We start from the raw sequence: 12,925 nt of genomic DNA on the forward strand, positions 1-12,925 counted from the left end.
CGAAGTGAAAAGGAACACCAAAGTCGCCCATCCGAAAAACACTAGGCGGCAGCTGCGCAACGCATGCGCATGGGGTTCCACAAAGGAAATAGGAGTGTCCCGCAAGACAAGTGAAGGGAAAGGGTAGCGATCGACAACGGTAGGGACAAAAGAAGCTATGAAGCATGAAGTAACAATTGCACAGCGGGAAACAAACACCATGACTGAAGCAGTGCAGTCGAGAAAAGTAGTGCGGGGTTGCAGAACCACGGGAGGACGACGTAGGATGTAAAAACACACCGAGAATGCAAGTAAAATGGTCCGTGACACTCGACAGGCAACAGACGCGTACATGATTCGGGGCAGAAATGGCGGCGCCTGCGGTGCAGCGCAAGGGGAGTCCCCAAAACACAGTGGGGAGACACCGCAGTAAGAACAAAGCAAGGTGCAACAAAAGAGAAAGAGAACCGGACGGGGAATGGTACCTGCCAAGGAGACAACAAATGCGGGACGAGGGATTCCCCGTAGCAGCACCGAGGGGATGTCACACAGAGGTCGTGCGCCAGCAGGACAAACACAGCAACTACGGGCACAGGAGGTTATTGCTAATGAAATGTGCACGTACAGATAGGACCACGTACCCCGTACTGACGTTGTAACAAACGTCGTGATGGGGCCCAATCAGCCTCTTAGAAATGAAGCCGGAGGCACATCGCTGGGTGGGAGCGGGCGAAAGGCTGCTGGAGTGTCGTACGGACCCCACCACTCCGTACGGTGGACGACACTAATGGACGAGGTCGGAATGTTTCCATTCCGATCATCAGGTCCACTGTTCCCAGACCTGACGCGGCTGCTTGCTTCCGAGCGCAACACCAGCCGAACAACTCGAGTCCCTCCTCGGCCGCAGCCTTCCGCTCCGAAACCAAGCGTGGCCTCACACCACCGCAGTCGCACTCTGCCGCGTTTGTGTGAGACCGGGCCGAGCAAGGCTGGACAGATAAACTGCGTGGGACAATCGTGTAATGAAGCTACGTGGGAGTATGTACGTCTGTTCAACTGCTGGGTTACCCCACATTGGTGTACACAAACACCACACGATCGTACGTAGTGCTCCCCGTCGGCTCGAGCAAGACGGACGAAGTACGTGTTGTGGGTGAATGGGGCAAGAATGAAGGACGCTACATGTGTTCCACGATGACAATGCCCCAGAGTACATGGCCGCACCTGACGGCAGTGGTCAGGTAGTGAAGAGCACAGGCACGGGTGGCTCAGGAAAGTCAGCTGATTGTACCACAGCGCCGTGCGGACGTGTGGGCTGATTGGAAGTGCAGCGTCAGGGAGCGTGTCAGTGAAAGATACGGTGCGGTGGTGGTGTGCTTGACGTACGACAATTGAGTACGTTGTTTCGAAGCCGTTGTGACCAGTGTGTGTGTGTGTGTGTGTGTGCCACCTGTGCACTGCAGTACAGTATTCCATAATTGGCACTATCCTCACCGTACCATGGAACGCTACACATTTGTAGAACTGAGGGACATGCATTTTGTCTACGGCCTTGCAGATGGCAATGGCCGAGCAGCTGGAGGCCTTTATCGCGGACGGTATCCGGAGAGGCGACAACCCGACAGCAGGTTGTTTTCGAACGTGCACCGTACCCTTGGTGAATCGGGTGTGTTACGTGCAGGCCATCATGTCGGTCACCCAAGACATGTGCGCACCGCGGCGGTCGAGGAGGACGTACTTGCTCGCGTGGACGACACACCGTCCACTAGCACCCGTAGTAGGGTGTATCGAAAAAAACTTTTTTTCGAAATGTTAAGGTGGCTAGTGGGGAAAAGTGGCCATTTGTGACCAAAAACACGTCTGATTCTTTTCAGATTTTTTGGAGGTCGTTTAGGTGGCACGCATCGACCTTGAAGTTTTGATAGTGATTTGATTATGCAACACGCACAACAATTTCACAGAAATGTCATTATTTGGCTATTTCATGTGTTTTTTTCTGCATTATGGTCGTTTATTGTTTTGTTTATGGCAAATATGTTACATTCGTGCCTTACGGGTGGTTTCCTATGCTGTTTACGTATGCTTTTGGTAAAAAATTGTCAATTTGAGGCTAAAAACTCCATTTTTTTCTATTGATGGTTTCCAATTGGTTTCGACTGTGTTTTATTCAAAGGTTTTCCGATATAAAAGACTAAATGAAATATTTTGGCTTTCTAATTGCTAACAGTTCCTCAATTACTGTCCAGCGCTTCGCTTATTTTCATAGCTTATTATGCTTTGAAAATAACCCAGAGCTCACCACGAGGAGGTGGCTGGACTGCGAGCCCCACCCACCCAAATGATGTTGGCAAACATAATTTTACTAAGGGGCAGGCCAAGATTTTCTTCTATAGTGGAACCACAAGGAAAGAAACCTGCGCAGACCCCATCGCGCTGGCGGGTGGGGGAAAAAGACAGAAAGAAGGAGCCTTCAGAGCGGCCAACGTCAGTGTTGCCAGACCTATTGATTTCTCGGTAGGATTCCATAAAAAACTATTGCTATGGCACCTCCGACGGCCTGCTCAAAAACAAGTTTCCTGGTCACCTTACTTGAACATGGAGGGGAGAGTGGAACTCCACTCAGCCATGAAAAGTGCTGTTTGAACTGTGAAATTATGTCAATCGATGTGCTAGGACATTATTATTATTTTATTACTATTACTACATTACCATGGGCTTCCGGAAGGGGGGGCGTGGCCCCCCTGGAAAATGAAAGTCAACCAAAAATTATATATTTTTCACATATAATTTCATTTCAGCTGCAATAATGTGTGTTAATTATTGCATGAATATGATACATTGAAATTTAAGCAATGTTTTTTGAGGGAACAACACAATTATTGGAGAAAATGTGCCTTCCTTGCCCCTGCCTGGAAAAAATCCTGCGGACGTCCATGTACATTACTATTTTTAGATGGTTGTATTTTATCCCACCGGAAAATCTATTTCCATTTTAGTTATTTTACGTCGCTTTTGTGCCTCTACGGGTACGTACGACAACAAGGATGAATGAAAAACTGATGAAATGAATGAAGTGACACAAACACAGTGAAACGTCCTTGCCTTACTAAGTAGAAATACTGACTTCGTAGCGTGGGCAAATTATTTTATATATGTATGTGTGTGTGTGTGTGTGTGTCTATTATATATTAAATGCAGCAACATAGAGGCAGCATAAGTGACGAATAAAGCATGTGTTAATAACAAGAAATTTGCTAGAGAACGAAGCGGCATAGTTCAATTACTAAGGAAATAATGCACCCCCTCCCCCGTATTTGCTTGGAACTTTCATCGGCTTGAAAATACTTAATTTTCTATCCTTAATATACTATTCTATACTTAAATACTTAATTTTCTACAAAATTATAAAGCGGCATGGACGTCCAGAAGGAAGGGCAAGGATGGTCGCCACCCCCCTCCTCTTCTGGAAAATGAATGTTGACATAAAAGTACTTATTATTTCAGACGTATGAGTTGATTTCATTTACAGTAATTTACATCCATCGTATCAATCCCTAAGATTGTATGTTTATTTTATTTAAGTCTCTCTGAACGCTTCATGTTGACCAGGGCATTCACTTGTTTTTCTCAGCTGTCTCAAGACTCTTAGGCATGTTTACAATGCATTGTGTTGTGCCATGCAGACCTCCTGAGCATTCAGGAAACAGGTAATACTTCTGGTTACAGAGTCAGCGGTTTGCATGGTAGCAATTATAATAAACACGATTCGGCATTGAGGAAGAGCTCGATGGCCTGGGAATATAGAGGTGAGACAAGCTGAGGGTACTGGGACTTTTGGGATTGAGTTGGTTGAGAGAGGTGGTCAGCAAGGCAGGAGGTCGGTAGTGGAAGCACGCTTTGGTCAGCATAAGAGAGAAGCTTACAGAGGACTTCGATTATTGCGATTCAGCTAAGAGACTTCAGATAGACAGGTAATTATCCTACACCCAGCCATGATACAGGTTCAACGGTTCACAAAACACAACGAGTGACCATTGTCTTTTCTGTAGTCTAGTCCCTAGTGTAAATTTGTACCTTTCGCATTGCCAAGCGATAACTCGTCATGTCAATGACGAGTGGTCTCATCAAGAGGATGAATGATGAGTAGTTTACATCACCCCAGCAATTAATTGCAGAAACAACTGGTTCAGATCCCTTCATTCTATAGAATGACACGTGGTGGAGATTAGCGGGTCTTTTCATTTTTTTCAGAAATGGAAAGAAATTGTTAACCAGTTTTTAATTAAATTCAACCCCACCCCAAATATTGACACGTGGTCAAACCCCACCCCAAAATTTTGCTCACTTATTTAGTTTCTTTAGTATGTCCTTGCCATATTTAATTTTCAAAATACATAGGGCTTAAAGGTTTTAAAATTAATGGGGGGAGAAGAATTTACTTGTGCCATGATAGATGTCGAGCTTTCACCTTGCTGATGAACTCGACGAAACATTAGATCAATTATTAGATATAGCACGAGGGACTACAAGTTTTAATTTAGATGTCAGCGGTCCAGCTGCAAGTTCCACTCCCAAATTTAAACGTAGCCCAATTTTAACTAGACGCCTTCAGCGACAATTATTAGAAAAACAGAAATGTGAACAGCGATTAGAGCAACAAGATCAGGATATTAGAGATTTAGGCCGAACACAATTCGCAACGATGGCTCAGTCGCAGTTTGTTCCCCCAACTATTTTAGAGGGTATCCCATTTCAGGGGATAGCTGGGAAGATGTATCAAAATTCTTAGATAAAGTGGATAGCCTTGCCATACTAAATGGATGGAACAGTACCCGTAAGCAGGAATTATTTCCAGCCCTTCTGGCCGGGCCAGCGTTACGATGGTACCAGACTTGGAAAGATGGTACAGAAAATCAAGAAGTTTCTTACGAGGAGATACGGAAAAAAAATTAAGGATGAATTTACAGGGTCCTTGGATCAATTCCAGATCGAGGAACAAATTCGATACAGATTACACAAGGAAACTGAGCCAGTTACGAATTATGTTCGGGACAAACAATTACTTTTACTTAAGGCAGACCCCAAAATGAGTGTTCAACAACAGATCAAACAAATCATATTAGGATTACAGGTGGATTACATGAAAGATATCCACCATAAAGAGTATGAGTCCGTGCATGGGTTACTTAAGGATTTAAAATCCTTTGAAAATTTTCAGTTCTTGATGAGGCAGCGCAAGCTGAAAGAACTGAGGTACGAAGATCAAAGGGATAGTTTATTCTCTCCTTTGCATAATACACCAACTTTTCCGCAACAGCAGCAGATTTTACTGCAGAGTAACAATCTGGCTGCTGCTGAGTCTGCACAATCGCGACCCACTTCAGACATTGAGGCAAAATTCAAAGCCTTGCAAAAGGAGGTTGAGCAATTAAAATTATCTAATAATCCTCAAAGTACCAAAGCTCAAGTCCAGGCTCAGGAAACTGGTCTGGAAGCGAGATTAGCCAGTCTCACTTTGAGATTGGATAGCATGGAGGATCAAAAACAGAACCCTGGCACCGACTCATCTACTCCAAAACAATTTAGAGAACCTTATTATAGGGATAGCTATCAGTCAGGTAATATTTTATAGAGGTTCCTACCGGGGTAACAATAATAGACGACAGTACAATAGGGGGTACAGGAATGGACGCAATAATAATGGTAACAACTCAGATCGCAATAGGCGATATGGCAATACCCAACAATGGCGAGGACGTGGAAACTTCCGTGGACAGAACTCGCGGGGTTCCTCGTCTTCAGCAGGGCGAGGCCAGGAAAACAGGGAAGAGCAACGGGGGAGACCACGCTGCTCTATTTGTAATTACCCTAATCACACAGCAGCCACTTGTTTTCAGAACACGGAGGCTTTTAAACGAACAGTGACTGCCCATAGAAGAGACGTATGCGCAGATTTCGTTGGCAAATAAATATCAGTCTCTACTTTCCCCTATGAGGTATTAATTTATATTAACGCAGTGTTAGGGGGACAACGTCAGAGGTTTCTTGTGGATTCCGGAAGTCAAGTATCAGTTACCAGTGATCGAGGCATTCCTTCAACCGCCAAACGTTTTAAAATTCATACGGCCATAAGGGGAGTAGCAAAAGAACACATTGAAATTAAAGAGATTGTCCTGTTAACATTTGCAATAAACGGCCGCAATTTTACTCATCCTTTTCGGATGATTCCAAATTTTGAACATGGGACAATCTTGGGAAATGATTTTTTAAGAGCTCATAAAGCAAATTTGGATTTTGATCAAAATCGACGTACATTGAGGAGATTTGTTACTCCTCCGCGGAACCAGTTAAGGGCGGAACACAGAAAAACCTTTGACGTATCCATAAAAGTTGCTAGTCTGATCAGGGATTTATATGTGCCGGAATATGTAACTTCCAGACAAATTAGAATCAAACCTAGATCTCATTTGTGTATTCCTGTCAAATTGACAAATTCTATTAATCAAAATTTAACTTATTTGGAACCAGTTTTACAGTTTCAAATGGACACAGGCTTAATGGTGCCTCGAGCCATTGTAAATCTGGAGTCATTTTTAATTTGGAATACGAACCCAAATTCTTACAAAATTAAAATTAGGAAAGGGGCACGCTTAGGTACCGCAGAGGCTTGGCAAAATCCAGTACCAGCTTCGCATCATATTGCAGATGACAAAGGACCTAACGTTATGGTGACCAAGGAGACGTGCACCATGACAAAACCAGTGCACGACATTACTAAATTTGACAAATCCAGCATTAGAACCCGATCAGAAGTCCGTTTTCGACGCAGTTTCAATTGGAAACATTTCAGAGATATTGCACAATATGGCCGGTAATAGCTACTACTGTAGTGCTGATCTGCAACAAGGATTTTTTCAAATTCCATTAGCGGAAGAATCGAAAAAATATACTGCCTTTACTATACCAGCCAGGGGACAATTTGCCATGAATTTTACACCTATGGGACATGTAACATCTCCTGCGGCGGTGACCCGATGTGTCCAGCTCGCTACAGCGGGGATGAATGACAATAACTTTGCTTTTATATCGATTACATGATTGTTTTTGCCAATACATTTAAGGATATGTTGGTGAATTTGGAGAAAATGTTTCAATGTTTACGATCTGCCGGATTGAAATTGGCTGTACCTAAATGTTCATTTGGATACTATGAGACAATTGCCTTGGGCCACAATGTGGGCAAATATGGCTATCGTATAAGCGATAGAAAACTGTCATCCATTAAGAATTATAAGGTTCCCACCACCACGAAGAAGGTTAAAATGTTTTTAGGTCTTTGCAGCTACGTGAGGAAATATGTCAAGAATTTTTCTGATATTGCATCACCATTACAGGGTTTAATTCGTAAGGGCAAGAAATTTACATGGGGTCCTGAACAACAATCAGCATTTGAGAAATTAAAGGAAGCTCTAATTACTGCACCTGTTTTGTTACCTTACGATCCAGCGAAGAACACCAAGGTTTTCACCGATGCTTCATCTCATGCGGTCAGTGGCGTATTAATGCAGCCCAATGCAGAAGGAGAGTACTTGCCATGTGCGTACTGCAGTAGAACGTTGACGGACACTGAAAAAAGATTGAGTGTTATTGAACAAGAACTAACAGCAATTTTATATGCTCTCAAATCATTTAGATTCTTTCTTGTTGGGCGCCATTTTGATTTATATACGGACAATAAAGCTATTACGTACATTAGGACATCCCGTAATTTAAGCTCAAAGCTTCTTCGATGGAGTAACCTTTTGGAGGATTTTTCATTCACTCCTATCCATGTTAAAACTACGGAGAACATCGCCGATCCCCTCAGCAGAGAATGTGGAGAAAACGTAGAGGATGGCAACACTGAAGAGGACATTACCGAACCCAGGACACTTACATTATTTGATGCAACCACAGATGTTGTGGAACATCAGAGACAGGATTCATTTTTTGGCCCAATTATTAAAGTCTTGGAGGACCCAGACACGGACGATGGAACATTACCTTTATACATCCAGAGGCAGGTCTATCATCATGTGTTGGAAGATGGATTATTATATAGACAGCAGAAATTAGGAGCTACTACCAAGAAATTATTATGCATTCCAATGACGTTACGTGATTCTGTCATTGAGACACTCCACGCTTCACCCATAGGAGGTTCTCATCTGGGATTTACCAAGTGTTACAATGTGGCCTTATCAAGAATTTATTTTCCAAATATGAAGTTATTTATACAACGGAAAATTAAGGAATGTATTACATGCCAGCAGAATAAACGCCGTCCAAGTCTACCGGCAAGAGAACTGTGTACCTTTCCCGCACAGAAGCCATTTCAGCGGATTTGCCTAGATTTTTCTGGTCCATATCCTCCTTCATCCAATCTTCGTCATCGATACATAATCGCTGCAACAGATTTTGGGACGCGCTATTTAATAGCCAAACCAGTTGCAGATTGCACGGCCAGTACAGCAGCTGAATTTGTGTATGAGGAAATAGTGTTACGCTACGGAACCCCACAGGATATTTACACCGATCGCGGATCTGCATTCAAATCTAAGCTTTTCCAGGAACTTGGCAATAAATTGGGAATCACCATCAAGTTTTCACCAGTAGGTCTACATAATTCTATAGGCCTTTCTGAACGGAACCACGGTGTACTGCAGAGTATAATGAAGTGTTATGTTAATTCAAAACACACTGATTCAGTCCAATATTTACAGCCATGTGTGTTCAGTTATAACACTACGAGGAATCAGAATTTGCGGTATAGCCCATTCTTTTTAGTACATGGATTCCAACCTACTTTGCCCTGGGAGCTTGCATTACACACACCAAGCTGTGAAAATGTGGAGAATGATGTACGGTTCCGCGTATTTAAAAAAGCAAGAACCAATGCTACAGATAACTTAGCGAAGCGACATGTTGAAGTAAACAAGTATTATGATCGAAAGAGGAAGCAGATCAAATTTCAACCAGGTGATAAAATATTAATTTTTGACAGCACCCAGAAAATTGGAACCGCACGGTGCTTTTCAGGTATTTATAAAGGCCCAGCCACAGTTATCCGTGAAGAGAATCCTAATACATACCTGGTGGAATTTCAAAACAAGCGCAGAAAGACATTAGTGGACTCTATTGCCGTCCAGAGACTCAAAAAATATTATGCGCCAGATGACGGTGAAGGCGAGGAAAACTTGGCAGGTCAAGATGAAGATGAAGATCATCAAGAAGACAACGAGGACTCACACATGGATAATTGTCACTAAAATTGAAAATTCATATAAGTAATAGGCTTAACATTTTTAATTTCACTTGCATGACATAATAATAATTTATAATAAAATAGCACTAATAATATTAAAGATTAAAAGCAGACTTATTATTTAATAATGTGCTTAGGCACAAAAGTTTTTTTGCAGTATGTAATAATAGTAGTTCAGAGAGTACATCACTAGAATTTTATAGTTACTCTTCAGAAGAAGGTATATGACTATATTAGCAAAGTTTATTTTAAGCGCCAATTATGAGAATATTCATATTATATGAATATGTAGACGTCGACGTCAAGATTTTTGCGCTCCAATAACAAGTATTTTCCTTCGGATATTGGATCATGACCAAAATCCTGGAAATCCCTTCTGCCATCGCAGAATGATAGTGATTAAACCACAACGGTTTTAGTTTCTAACTTTGCCACCATAATATGCAAAGCATATTTTAGAATGAGTAGAGGGAATTAAAGATTCTTCAAGTTTTAGTGATGTTAGTATTTGTATGTATTTAAAGATTGCATAAAGAATAATTATTACTTTATTTCAGGTAGTCAGGAGTAAATCAGTGTCAATTTTTCCTTTACCTTGTACCTCAGTACGGTTCGATTGATTTTAAGTATTTAAGAATAAAAATAACACCTGAAATTAAATAAGATAAGTTTGCAGTAAAATTTAAAAGAAAAAGATAAGTTAAACAGTGCTAATAAATTTAGAGAATAAATAAATTATATTAAATAAATAAATTACGCAGATAAATTGAGCCTAGAGTCAGAAAATAATTAAAAGTTGAGTTAAACTATCTACTAATTAGACTAGGCAGGCTTAAAGTACGTATTAGTTTTGAAGAACTGTTTGTTTTGATTGCCTAAGCAACATGAAAATCATTGCGATTTTAGCTATTTTAAACGGATTTCTTCCATACGTAAAAGCTTCTAATTTTATTTATCTGTTGAACAAGTCCTTTGACTATCCTTATAATATAATTACAATTTTATTATTAACAACATTTATTATTAGTATTTTTATAATTTTCATAATCTTTTACTGTCAATGTCAACGCAAGAAATTTATTACTTATGACCATGAGTGTACCAACGAATTACCGTTAAGCAAACTTAATAATGATCCACCGTCCATTGATCAGATTTACGATGATGTTGCACCGATTGTTGAAGTGGTACCATTAAAAACGAGTCACCCGCCAATTCCCCCAACCCTGCCTCAGTCCATTATTATTCAACCTAGGGTACAACAAGAAGTTCAGGATGTATCCAGAAATATTTTAGTCACTAAAGACGACAGTATAGATTTGCCGAAGAATATTGTATCCGTTACAGATGGAGTTCAGAAATTTGCCGTAAGCAAGGGTCCTAATTTTGTTCAAAACAGTCGCAAAATGGAAAGTGAATTGCCTATTTCACCCTGTGTTCCGCCAGTTGTAAAAGTTACAGATTTATTTGCGAATCAGTTACCTGTAAAAGTCGAGAAAATTTCAAATGTTACTTTAATAGCAGAAAGTAAGCCAAATTCTCAGGTTTCCGAACCTGTTGTATCGTTCACAGACCATATTTTTTACGACTTCACGTTCGCTTAGAATTTTATATTCATTACGATTCAAATTTTAAGTATAATTCATTTTTTAGGTTTGAGTATACTTTATGCAAGGTTTATTAGTCATTTATTTTGCTAGCAGCTTCCCAAGTCTTGTTTTTGTACGAGCACGGAAGTGTTCAAGTAAACACTCTGTCGCAAGCGCGACGAAGTTTTCTCTTTTTCCATTCCATTTATGACGTAATTTTAAAAGTCCTTGACTTTATTTAGATTCTCGCAGCTCTTACTAAACCTTGTTCATAGTAATTTAAACGTTTATAAACATTCACGCGTCGCTTAGCACGTCAGCGAATCATCGCCCTTCATTTTCCTCCTCCGCATGTTGGATTGTCACGTTTGCTTGTTACCCAAAGCAACGATTTTTTCGTTTGCTATCCCGAACGGAACCCGAACTTACCCGAAGTCGCCGATCACGCCTGTCGCAGTAGAGAACTCAGCTCAGTTAAGTACAAGCAACGTCGAAATGCAACGATAAGCAGAAATACATTGCAGCTGAATTTACAAATTCCTTTCTCCGCACTGAAGCTCTCTCCCGAGTACTTTGAACACGCTGGAAGCTTAGAAAACACTTAGCATGGAAATTACTACAACCAGTGGCGTTCGCCCATTAAAATTTTCAGGGGATCAGTTTAGTTCCGCATATAGCCATTAGAATTTGATTTTCACGATAGAACTTTATGTCAACAATGTAAGGGATATTTTGTTCTACACATATAACTTTTGCCATAAAACGTCGCATTTATGCACTTCAGACTAATCACGACCAATAATTTTACAAAGGAACAACAAGACAAATTTTTTTGCGTTTTTCTCGCAAAATTTTCCCGTTTTTCATAGAGATATTTATAGTTAGTAAATTTTTTGGGAAATCGACGTACATTTGGTTTAAATCTGGATAAAGTCAAACGAATTTTCGATAAAATCAGGGAAATTTTACAAAAGGCAAATTTTAGCACTTTATGCACATAGAGTAATCAAAAATAGTTAGCAACAGGCCAAGGCTAAGCCTCGGTGATTGGCACAGGCATGTGCAGCAAAAGTTGCCACGGCATCGTTAGCCTTTCCAAATTTAAACAGTGTGGTTTACCACAAATGTTATCATTTGAGAAATTATTATTATTATTAATATTTATTATTAGGAAATTTAGCTCATTTACCCAATTTGCACCTTATTTGACACTGCAGCAATAAATTCATTACTTCTTGCTGATTATCTTAGTGTTAATTTTAGTACAGTAGGTAATATTAGTAATTTGTATTTATATTCTAATATATTGCATAACTATTCTCGATCTATTTTGTTTGGACATACCTAAGGGATTGACACACCATTCTTATATGAGTCAAGTATACTTTTCCGCGGAGGGTCTGTCTACACGACCAAGTGATTTGAGGTATACGGCGGACTCAAGAAGTTTTGAGTGGTTAAATTTCTTTTGTTTAAAGAAAATTTGAAATTGAGAAAGTTTTTATTATCTTTATTGTGTTTCAAATTTGAATTTCACCGTTTTAATTCCCTAATGCCATATTTGTTACCACCTGGAGTTTCAACGAAACTCAGAAGTAGCATTTACTGAAATTTTGTCTTACATTGCATATTTATGAACCACGGGAAATTGCACCGGATTATCGTTTATTAGGAGGCCATTCGAGGCTTGTCAAAGCAACCTTTTAGCACTCAAATAGCTTGCTTTGCGCAACTCAAATTTTATATATTTATTTTAAGGGTTCACAACATAATAAATTTTTACATTTAAACAGAATTTAGAACATGCTTGCAACACTTACCTTTCTTTATTAATTCTACATTTTGTAATTTTGAAGTGAAGTCTATTACTGACAATAAATTATTTCAGTTTATTAGAACACGTAATGGTATTTTAATATCAGGCTCAGGTCAATTTATTGTCATTCAGAATTTGAATAATAATTTGAACACGCACAGATCAATTCAGCTTAACCAAGGGCAATCTATATTTTTTAATTATCAGGATTTTTCGCAGATTATTGTGGATCAACAA

This window comes from Lepisma saccharinum, unplaced genomic scaffold (assembly GCF_977018435.1).
Source record: "Lepisma saccharinum unplaced genomic scaffold, izLepSacc3.1 HAP1_SCAFFOLD_208, whole genome shotgun sequence".
NCBI lineage: Eukaryota > Metazoa > Arthropoda > Insecta > Zygentoma > Lepismatidae > Lepisma > Lepisma saccharinum.